Here is a 12,253-nt window from a genome sequence, read left to right as displayed (position 1 = left end):
AAATCATTTATAATTAATAACAATAACAGTTTATCAGTTTTAAAAGTTGATGCTGTGCCAAAATATGTTGCATTATGTGTTTACTATTAAATGCATCTTGTTAACTTTGATGTTGACAGCAGTCATCAGCATCAGCTAATCAAGAACACTCACACAACTGACAGACAACCTGAAACAGTGATGAGATCATCTGTGAAATGATTCACAAACAGACAAGTGACTTCCTCTATGGTTTCAATTAGCCCTCATGGAAAAATGTCTATAAACAGGACTTGAAATACGAGTATTAAAGTAGCACTCAATATCACAGTGTGTTGATGTCAGTGGTGTAAGATGATGCAAGTCATGTGACAAACAATTACTGTTTGTCTACCAGCAAATGAAAAGAAAGAATCCATCTTTTCTACATTAAGCTAAATATGCTAACATGTCCTATTTGTATCTGCAGTCCCCGGAGTGGAAAGCAAACACTGAGGGGTGAGACTGGGTTAGTGCCCAAATAGACCGTGGCAGGTTGATGTATGGTGTTTCTGCTCACCTTTGCTCTGCGGGATTAGATAAAACATGAGTTGGGATCTGTCATTTTGATCGTAAGAGCCTGGGGCTCCACAGCGACATAAAGAAGCCCAAGAGATTTTGGTGCAATGCAGCAATGAAATGAAGTAGGAAATGTGTTCTAACTAACTTTGTGCACAGCCAGATGATGAGACACTAACTCCCTCTGGCCATGGATGCGTCTAAGCACCAGGATGACCAGCAAAATCTCCAGGTCCTCTGGCTCCAGAACAACAACTCCAAGTCCTGTAGCTGGTAAAACAAGCTCCATAATAAAACTCTGAAGGAAAAAGTGAGTCACTATTTAAGTAAACTGGTGCTGCTTGGAGGTTTAGATATGTCAAGTTTGATTTAATGTACATCATTTCTTTGCTGTAACAGTGATACTGAAAGGGCTGGTACACCAGACTGTAACCACCAGAAAGAGAGCATCATCTGTCAAAATGACTTTGGGAAATATGGTTTTCTTTCTTGCTGAGAGGGCAACGAGAAGATCAATACCTCTCTCATATCTGTGCATTAAGTGCGGTGATAGAACCAGGAGACAATTAGCTTAGCTTAGCACAGAGACTGGGAGCAGGGGGAGAAGGTTAGCCTGGCTCTGTCCAAAGATTTCAAGATTTTGATTAATTGTTCAGCCCTAATGCTAAGCTAAGCCTTTTGGGCTGACACATGTAGAGACAACCAACCTTTCACAGTCAATTCAGAGTCGCCAATTAATCTGCACGTCTTTGGACTGTGGGTGGAAGCCGGAGGAAACATGCAAACTCCACACAGGAAGGCTTCAGCTGGCCGGCAGGTTCGAACCTAGAACCTTCTTGCTGTGAGGCAGCAGAGTCACCATGGTTTAAAAAAGGTGCAGCATCCAAGACCCGGTCCAGTATCCACGCACAACAATGCCAGTTACCTATTTAAAGCTTTAGATGATGTACTTTTTATATCGCTGAGAACAGTCTCAAAAAGCCTATTAGAGGAACAGACGTTTTCTCAGAGAGTGAGCACACTCCTCTTTGCAAACTTCCCCGAACTCATTTCCAGCAGCGCTGCTCCTCCAGCTGAGTGCCTGACGTCTGAGACTAAAGGTCGAACACTGTGATAAACCTCATGATATGCTCTGAGAGTTTCTGCACCAAATGGCCAAGAAGAAAATAGACCAATCAAGTGACTGCACTGCAACACTGAGAGAACTTTGATAATAAAGGGGGAAATGAACAATGGTGCATAACAGGCAGCCAGGTCTGTGTATATATATATAATCCCCGGTCTGAATTCACCTCCTCTGTGCTGATCTGTGATTTCCTGTCTGTCTCTCCTCACTTCTTCCTTCACGTGCACTCTCTCTCTCTCTCTCTCTCCCTCTTTCTCTCCGTCCTCTCCTCTCTTTTCATCCGAGTGAGGCAGAAATTTCAAAGTCACCGTCATGATGGCGATGCAGAAATATGAGAGATGTCCCTCTTCTGTTGACATTTCATTGTTCATGATAGGCTAACCATTCTCCTCTGTATGCAAATGGTCATTAATACTGACATTTAGGAGCCTTTCAATGCGGTTTGAGCTGCAGAGATAATTCTTAAAAGTCTCGTCCAAATGTCCAGCTCTTTTTTTTCTCTCTGCCGATGTAAGGAATCACATATGCTTATACAAGAGGCCACTACATTTCAACCCACAACCTTGGCCTTTCCCCCCCATAAACAGGGAAGCTAATATCATTTATGGCCACTTTTATTTCCTTTTTGATGGCAACTCCCCTCGCCTTCTGCTGTGATGCTGTGATTGGGGTTATTATAACAGCACTCTTATGATGTGATTTTAGCAATCAGCAAAATTCCTGCGAGCTCTGAATCAGCAGTCCACGGAGAGAGAAGAAATGATTTCCTCGCAGTCGTGCTGTCATGGCCCGCTGACGCCATCCAGCTACGTTCATTAATCACTCACACAACCGCACACACGGAAACACACACGCAAGCACGCACGCAGCAGATGCATGCACACACACACACACATACACTCTGCAGGTGCATACCCCGGGACCTCGGTGGATGCACTCAGACTGCGCAGGGGAAAATGGAGAAAATGTTTTCTGCAGGACATTGTCATATTTTCCAAAAGAAACTTTATGAGAACAAAACCGAAACAAAATGTGCATTTAAAGTGGCGAACAGCAGGTTGAGTAATTCAAGAACGTGCAAGTCAGACAGACAAGATCCTGTCTCTGCATGCGACATACCGGTGGACAATATGTAAATGCAAGCGGTGTGTGCAGAGCCCTACAGGCTTTCTGCGGTGCCCACAGATGGCTGCAGTGAGCATTTGCCAATGCACATCGTGTGAATAAAGCTACACGCCAAGATCTGCAGATGCCACACAAGTGAGGTTTAGGTTTTGACCGAAATGAAGCAGCATTTCCCACAGTGATGCAGCTGAATGCACATTATGAGTCCCAGTCAAAGGGGGAACCTTTATCAGCTTCACGACTGTTCTGTCTTCACGAATAATGCCTTAAAATAGCTTAAAAAACCAAAAGAAAAGAATGGTGTTCCTTAATTTAACAACTTTTTCTGGTCTTTGAGATTTTAGTTAGTTATTTTTGCTTTTTTTGCCCTTTTGCCCTTTGACAGGGAAAGGAAATATGGCACTCAAGCCTCATGGTATGTGCCCTAACCAAACCTAACAACCCACCAGGTTGACCTGTCTTTGAAATTTGAAGTACGTATGTAGCTAACATTAAGAATCATTATGTGGATAAGGTTCACATAGATCACCAAATGCCCATATACAGTACAAGACATGGAGACTAACAACTACAGTACAACTATAACTGTAAGGTCAGGTGAGGCCTCTTGATTGGATCCAGACCAAAAAAAAAAATTTAAAAATCGTCCATCCAGAAAATTAAACCTGCCTCAGTGTTTGTCAGACCGCAATGCGTCATCATCCAGCGACACACTGTGTTCGCCATTCAAACACAACGAAGCACACATTCCTGGTAGTTTATATTGTAACATAATGATTTATAACCACCGTCCAGCTCACGATCGTCCCGATGAAAGATAAAATTGATTCATGTCAAGACCTCATAAGTCTGACAGACCTACAAAATCTTGGGCCTCCGACTCAAACTGGACTTCCTGGATCACATTTCATCTTCTCACTGGTACCTGCCAGTAAAGCTTAGTGTTGTTTGTCTTCACACAATCTGTGGGAAATCATTTTGTCAGCCCGAGCTGACTGCAGACGTCTGTGGGATCATGAGCACTGCGCAACCACTGCTGGAAAATAGGTTAGAAAAACCCCCATCTTTTTCAATCTTTTTCCCAGAGGCTGGCATGAGTGACCCAGTGAGACCAAATCAGTACAGATGGGGAGAGTGACAGCTTTTCACAAATAACAAGCAAGTTAACTCAAGCTGATTTCTTTGCTGAAATACACATGTAAAGATGAACTTTTTGAAGGCACTGGAAACATGTGCTCTGCTTTCCCAAAGGGAGAAACAGGCTGATGAGCAAGCGCTTTAAACACACCGCCTCGAGGGGCTGTTGAAGTTGCATGACTGCTGGGGGAGCAGTGGAGAGGAGCCTTAGATTAAAAGTAGCTAATGAGCACACACCACATTATACAGCAGCGTCGTGCCTCACAGTGCCGGCATCTGCCCGGCACCAATGAAGAGCACAGACGCGTAAATTCAGAACTTCGCAAAGGCACCGCTGCAAAGGGAACTACCCAACAACACAGCACTTAACTTGGGTTCTCCTCCTGATGCACACACACACACAAACACACACACACACACACGTACACACACAGCTGCCTGATTGCTTGTATATAATGATGGCTGTGAGGGTTTACTGACTGCTGGAGCTTAGCCAGCTGCTGTGGGGGTCCCTGTGTGGATGCCCAGACCATGATTTGATGGAAACTGTGTGTGTGTGTGTGTGTGTGTGTGTGTGTGTGTGTGTGTGTGTGTGTGTGTGTGTGTGTGTGTGGTTTTGTCCCTCTAGCATATATTTCTAAGGAAAATTGTGAAGATTTACTTCACAGATAAAAGTACATCTTTGAGAATTGCACCTTACTACACGGTTGTTCAATACTTCCATGAGAAGATCATGTCTGTGCTGTGAATGCAAAGCTACAGCCAGCCAGCTGATTAGCTTAGCTTAGCATAAAGACTGGAAACAAGGGGAAACAACTAGCCTGGCTTGGACTAAAAAGATACTAAAATTCGCACCTCTAAAAGGTGTGTTCAGACAGTAGCAGCTGCACCTTTGACTGTCTTGATAACGTTCACCCCTCTGATCTTTCCGGGTTGTCAAATTTCTGCCGCCCACCATGAAATATGATGCAGACTCATTCAAGCCTCTTTTCTTTTCTATCAAATATATGAAGCTGAGATAACACACAATGGAAAATAGTTAAATAGACTGAATAGATCCCTGGATTCTGATCTGCTGAGCTAAAGCAAACACTGAGGAACACATGCATAAGGCAAACATTCATCTACTGCCTTTTAAAAGGCTGGAGCAAACACCTGCCTGGTCAGGATTTCTACATGTTTGATCCCATCAAACTCCCCTTTCAGCCTGCTGGGACACCTTCATGCAAAACTCATCTGTCACTTTCCTCCTCTTTGTTCCACTTGCACCATTTACTGCTGCAGCCTTCACAGCGGCTCCACAGGCTGAGCACAGCCCACAGACCACGTACAAGAAGGAGCATCAATCACCGCGGAGTCTTTTGACGCAAGTCGCGTCCCATAATTAGATTTCGGGCTGTCCTGCTGCCTGGGAATCAACCCCCCCCCCCCCCCCATCCTCCCGGCACGGTGCGCTATACAGTTAGATGACTACCCCCCCACACTGCATCGAGCACTGACTGAGTGAGTGTAATGGATGGATCTGCTCCCTCTCTGCGCAGCTCTCTGCAGACTCACTGGCCGCATGTGAGCGCTCGGCGGACGGGGACAGCTCGGGGTTGCCTCCGCCGTGCGTGTGCACCAACTCCTCTCTCCACGGCCATTGATCACGTCAGGACGGTCACACCCCCGCCTCGGCACCATCACCACTACCACCACTACACCGCTAAAAGTGCACAGTACTTTTACAGTAATAGCTGGTTGCACAGTGCACACACTCTTTTTTTTTTTTAATGTATTTCATGCAAACTTTGCAAAAAGAACAGAAGCAAACGAACCAGGTGCAGGTCTCATACCCCGCTCTGATTAAAATGCATGAACACATTCAGCTCAAATATAGTTCATGTGGTGTGAATTTGTGATTCTGATCACACTCAGTGATGCTCATGCTGGACAACTTAGAAAGTTCCCCAACTTTCCCGTCAATCAGGCGCACACAGGCTTTATTCCTCATTTTATCACCGCCAGAGAAAAAGAGCATTTTCATCACCAGGTGCATCCGACAGCTCCTGTTCCCATTTGGCTTCTTCAATGATCCAAACAGGCGGATAATGATAAGATCTGTTACACTAATGGGAGATGAAGTTACAGTTTGGCAAATGTAATATGAAAAGAAAGAAAAAAAAGAAATACTTACAATCCAGCACAGAGGATGAGATCCGGCATATTGGGCTCGATGAGTCTGAAGTGTCCGTTCCTCGATTTCCTCCTCTACACAGCAGCAGAGGCAGGAGGCATCGCGCAAAGGTTTTTTTCTTGTTTCTTCTCTTCTTCGATGCAGCGGTTTCTCTGCTGCAGTCCAAGGAAGACGAGAGGGAGGCTGAGGGGAGGTGGGAAGCGTGAGTGTGTTGGGGAGGGAGGGGAGGGCAGGGGAGGGGGGAGGCTGGAGTAATGGGCAGACTGAAATCAAACAGTAGGCCTGAATCCCACGGACAATCCCGAGCGTTTCCGTATGGTGCAACAGTATCTGGGCGAAGGCTCGGTGATGCAGGGAGGTTGGCAGGATCACGGACTGTCACAGTGTGAATGCGGGATGAAGGAAGGAAGGAAGAGGAGCAGGAGTGAGGGATGAAATCTGAAGTTTACTGATGCTGGATCTGCAGCATCACTTCACAAACCACTGGATCTGTAACAGCTGCCAAAACCTGTAGTTTAGTTTAACCAAATCAAATCACCTGGGCTGTTATCAATGTATTAATCAACACTTTATGATCTATATCCATCACTTTAAAGGTCCCATATATGACACTTTAACTGTTTTATTCTAAGTGTTGATATCCATCAGAAGATATATTTGTGGTTTTAAGAATCTCGATGTAGTTTTACATCTCCTCTTTCAGGCTCCTCTCTGGAGCTCTAGGAACAACAGGTCGTTGAGCCAATGAGAAGAGAGGATCTGAGCTTCTCTTCTGATTGGCTGACTGTTTTCTGTGTGATTGAATTAAAAAAATATATATAACAGATTTCGAGTAAACACTCAGAGAAACCAAATCCTGAAAGGTTGGATGGTGGGTCCAGGTGGGCGGGGCTTGGGACGTGACTGAGAGCGGTGACTGCTTTGTTGTGACATCACAAAGTTCCAGAAGTCCTGACGGCTGGTTTTAAGGCTCAGTTTCTGAATACAGGCTGTGTGCATTTCTCTGTGGACTGAGGCTTTGATACTTTCACAGTATTAATATAGAACCTAGACCTGCTTTATACTATTACTGCATGCCTATGGGTTTTATTGGTTTTATTGTGTGTTGTTTTTGTGTATATTATCTGTTGTTGTTCGTATGTGTTACTAGCAACGGGGAACACATAATTTCATTGTACTGCTGTGCAATGACAATAAAGGCATTGAACTGAATAATCAAAAAAGACATGAAAGGAAATCTACTTATACTATATGGGACCTTTAAACCACTGGAGCACCAACACAGCCGCCAAAACCCAGAGTTCAGTTTAACCAAATCAAATCATCTCTGCTGTAATCAAAGTATCAGTGACACTTTATGATCTCAATCCATCATATTAATGGATTATAATCAAGATTTTATGGTTTAAAGCATTTAGTGTAGGCAGTGATTTTATCATTGGCATCAATTAATCAGCCAGTGTCTTTATATCTATGTGGGTTTGTGCTTTATGAAGGGTGCCAAGCAGCAAATGGCTTCCAAAAAAGTTCGAGTTCAGTGCAGACGTCTGTGCAGGGAGAGCAAGCAATCCCCCATCCTATTCTGCATGGCTGGAGAAGGGTCATTATGAACTGCAGTGAATGCGCACCCCTCTGCTCTGCTCTCAGAAATAACCATTGCGATCTCGAGGAGTGAGGAAGGAAGCCGGGAAGGACGTCCCTCTTACTCATTCAATAAAAATTCAGGTCCATTTGCATTTCTATCCAGCAGCTGTTGTTGAATTTGAGGGTTGAAATGAATAAAACCAAACACCCACATACACACACATACACATTATTCATATCAAGACATGCCTGCACACATATGCACGACACAAAAGTACTAAACCGCCACTAATTTCTTCCCGCAGTAACACAACAGGAGCCGTGCTCTTGATGTCAGGAATCCTGATCTGGGCAGGCAAACGGATGAACTGTAACATAATGATGATCTCTCTTTGTCTGGTATCGTCTCTCTTTCTTCTTTTTCCCTTTTCAGAAACCTTCACTCAGTCTTTGATCATATACAGGATGCAAGTAGGTGAGTGGGTGGACGTAGAGAATAATACTGGAGAGAAAGAGCAAGATAAAGAGATCTCAAAGTTCTGTGTGCTCCAGTAAAACAAAGCCTCACTGTTGAACATGTAATGGACACAACTACGGTAATATTAATGCAATAGATTGAATGGTAGTAAATAAGCTGAGACACTTGCAATTAATAAAGTATACCCTGAAGGGTCTAGGTGGTGTTCAGTAAGGGAAATAGGTTATTTGGGTATTTATTATTAAAGAGAAACAGCACCAGTTTTACACATAAGCATCACTTAACTCAGATGTATAATGTCTAATGTCTTGAAAACAGTTGTGTAATATCTTAACATTTTTAACATGAAGCCTGCTTGACAAAGCAGGATGAGAAGCTTGAATGATGTGGGCGTTAACCAGGCAGGAAGGGTCTAAGGGCAATCGTCAGACAAGAACGTTGATAAGAACGTCGATATCAAGCTGCAGCCCTCAGGGGCTAAAAAATGAAGCCAACACTGAAGTGCCAAAAACTGTAGTTCCTCGAATGGCCACTTTAGGTCAGTCAATCCCCACAGACTCCCATGTTAAAATGTCCATGTTTATAAATAATAATTAATAACTCTATAGCTAATTTCCTCCTTCATGACAGCTGTACAGGGGATGAATTTTTATATAACTTACCCGTTAAAATTTTATTAAAGCTTAAAGTTATGCATAATTGAGGACTTGCCACAAACTTCCACACACACTAAACCTCTTTGCGCCTTTTTGGATCAGTGGGGAGTTCAGGAGTGTCAGGCACTGCCAAGATGGCAACAGCAGAGCAGCCCACTCTGAGCTTCAAAACCACGCCTCAGAAGTCTATGGGTGATGTCACAGAGGCTATGTCCATCTTTATTTACAGTCTATGGTCAATACTTGATGATTCTGCAGAACCCAGGAACACGTTCAGTTGCCATCTTTGGGACAGATAGTGGTTGTAACAAACAAGCTGTTGTGTTGGTGTGGTTAGGGCGAGGAAACTAAAACTGCTGGTTAAGGTTCAGGGAACGTGGTGGTTATGGTTAATAAAAATACACATGTGAATTGCAGCACTGTGACTGTGAACTCTCCTGCATGGAAGTCAGATGTGCTACTCAACTGTCAGATTACAATGTATTCCAATTCTCTTCGCCTCACTATGTAAAGGTCACATTACTTCCTGACTCAGAACATTTACACTGGATGTACGGTACATTGTGAGGTACAGGGGCCTGTTTCACAAAAGCAATTTGCAATACTGCATAAGCACATTTGTAAAAGGCGGCAGCATCACATTTCTTAAATGTCTGTCACTGGAATATTGGGGAGTCCCACAGGGCTCTGCTTACACATGGATCCCAGTTATGGTTTTTTTTCATTATTAGTGAAAAATTATAAATTCAACACAAGAAGAAATCATATAATGTTGCAAGCTGCAAACTTTCACATTACAAATTTGATGAAACAGACCCCAGTTATGTCCAATACAAACATCATTCCTATGGGATACTAATCTGCTAAAGAAAGACACTACATATGCATTTTTCAACCAGTCCTTCAACCTGAACAACCATATAGGTCTGATCTCCTGTATCTCCTGAAATTGCACCCCAACTGGACCTTGGTTGTCATGGTTACATTGATAAACACACAAACTGTACCGAGAACAGCGCACCTACCTTTGTTGCCATGGCTACTATAATAATGGTCATGGCTTGGTTAGGTTTAGGCACTAAAACTACTTAGTGAAGTTTAGGAAAAGATGGTTATTTCGGTCAAAATGAGGGGTTATGGTTACAATAACAACAAAGATTTGTTGATAGGTCATGGATAGCACAAACAATATAAACTGATACTTTCACATGGGAATCGAACACCGCTCTCCTGTGTCATATTCCTGTGTTTTGTTGACCCATCCATCTACCCCAACCTCCTCCTGTCGCTCTATAAACTACGTCACCGCACTTTTCCCTTTGCTCCTGTCATAATTACCACGGCCACTAGATGTCGCCTAGCAACAAAACCTAACTACAGATGGCCTACAGGCTCATTTTTTAGTCTCACGTTTTTGCACAGCATCAACTTCAACTCACACTCACACCTACAATCTGTCTGTCTGAGAGTCTTTGTAAATCAATTCTTATCTATCTGTATAAATATCAATTACATGAAAAAGCAAATCCGTGTCTGTTCCCAGATCCACACAAACACATTTATATATTACTCTGAACATATTCACTGCCACTTTACACTCTTTTTTCCATGGGCACCAACATATACACACAACCGTCCTCATATCCTGTTTAATTCTCATGAATAAACTTGACATTTTTGCACTCTTCTTCAACCCTCTCAGTATTACAGCCTTTGGGGAGTACACTTAGATAATATACTGCAAAATTGTTTTGAGCAATTTAGTTGGACGTGTGATATGGAGTTTAATTGATTTCTAATTATATGCCCTGGTGGGCCCGTAATTTCATGCGTAGAAAAACAAAGGGGGTTGTTAGCAAGGTCTGCTTTAGAATGCATCAGGATGCAACACTTTGTTTTCCCTGTAATTACACACTCCACTCATCTTCCTTCTCATACTTTGCACACATACATACACACACACAAACACCTTTGAAAAATGTATTTTGAGACGTAGGTAATAACTTCTTTTCACCATAACTTCCAACCCACTGAGTAAGTGCTTTAGATTCACACAAAGTGATGGACAAACTCTGTTCCAGGTAGGAATTAACATAACTAAGCTTTACTAAAATCATTAGCTTCACAGATTTTGCTTTGATGATATCAACAGTGAATCATTTTAACTCTTTTAGATGAGAGTGAATGGAGCCGCTTGTTCAGCCAACCACACTCGGTGAACTCATCTCTCGTAAAGCTACATAAAAGAGGTTGTGAGGATTGAGATACTGTTGAGTGGCGTGTTAAGTAACAAGACAAATGGCCTCTGGAATAGCCCGGCAGGTTAAAGCAAGGTTAATTACATTTCTTAACACATAGGGGTGAAGGGTTGAAGAGGAGGAGGAGGAGGAGGAGGAGGAGGGGGCGGCAACATTTGAACACAAAGAGGAGGAGTTAGGAAAAAAATGATTATTATTTTTGATGCTGTGAGATAGAACCAGGATTTATTCTGTGTGTGAAAAGTAATTTGCACTCTACTTTATATGTGTGTCTTGAGGTTTCTGTCATAATAGCAGCCTCAGGGCCATTCATTAGTATCATTACACTCGTTTATTCCTGTGTCTGCGAATAAAATAGAGCAATACCATAATGTTTGCTTTCGATCAGTGGTCACACCTGAGCTGCTCCGACCGTAATGGAGGATAAAATAAATGCAGTCAATGAGGCGGTGGAGATGATGTTTTTGATATCTATTCATTTTCTGTAACCTGGGAGAGCTCCATGACAACAGCCTGATTTGCCTTTGCCCTGCGATCTTTTTCTGTGTCACATCTCCAAACCCCACCGAGAGCACACACTTTTGTCCACAAAACATTCTGCAAATGCCAAAGTGTCAAGTCATTTTGCTCCTCAGAGGAAAAAAAAATGATGCAAGTGCTTATTCAGAGGAAAGAGATTTTGTTTGTTTGTCTCTTATGTAACATAACTGATTTAGAAGCAGCTAATGGCCATTTTACTCTTTGCATCTGTTTACTACCTGATGCTGACGCCATATTTATTATGTATTATGACACTCAGCTGTTTAAGTGCCTATCATTTTTGGTTTGGTTGCATGCAGGCAAAAAACACAAAGCAATCAAATAAATATTTTGTCTAAGTATGAGAAATTCCTTTTATTGTCCTGCTCACCAACATCTTACTTTAATACCCTTCCATTATCATTCTTCTCAGTAATAACCATTTCTTCTCTACACAGGTACAAATAAAATATCACCACTAAACAGCTTATTTTCTGAGCATTAAAAGAACCACACAAGCCTGTGTGACATGAATCTGGTGATGCTGGAAAAATACCTCAGGGCGATAACCTATTCCTCTCTTCCTTCACTTTCTTTTCCCATCACTTGAACAGATGGAGGGTTAGTAAAGAGAAAAATACCATCTTTGAAGGTTTC

At 42.7% G+C, this 12,253-nt stretch overlaps 1 protein-coding gene across 1 annotated transcript in view; it reads right to left on the bottom strand.

Annotated features, from left to right (window-relative positions):
* The window catches only part of LOC139611733 (synaptic vesicle glycoprotein 2C-like), a 38,732-nt gene extending 32,103 nt beyond the window's left edge, over positions 1–6,629 (bottom strand). The window contains exon 1 of the mRNA XM_071466614.1: positions 6,102–6,629. The gene's annotated coding sequence lies outside the window, so the exon portion shown is untranslated. The remainder of the gene's footprint in view (positions 1–6,101) is intronic.
* Positions 6,630–12,253: the final 5,624 nt, after the last annotated feature.

Source organism: Trachinotus anak, unplaced genomic scaffold (assembly GCF_046630095.1).
Source record: "Trachinotus anak isolate AG129_WGS33_773 ecotype Australia unplaced genomic scaffold, CSIRO_AGI_Tana_v1 ptg000028l, whole genome shotgun sequence".
Lineage (NCBI taxonomy): Eukaryota > Metazoa > Chordata > Actinopteri > Carangiformes > Carangidae > Trachinotus > Trachinotus anak.
The sequence above is the reverse complement of the archived record's forward strand: the minus strand, read 5'-3'. Positions and strand labels throughout refer to the sequence as shown.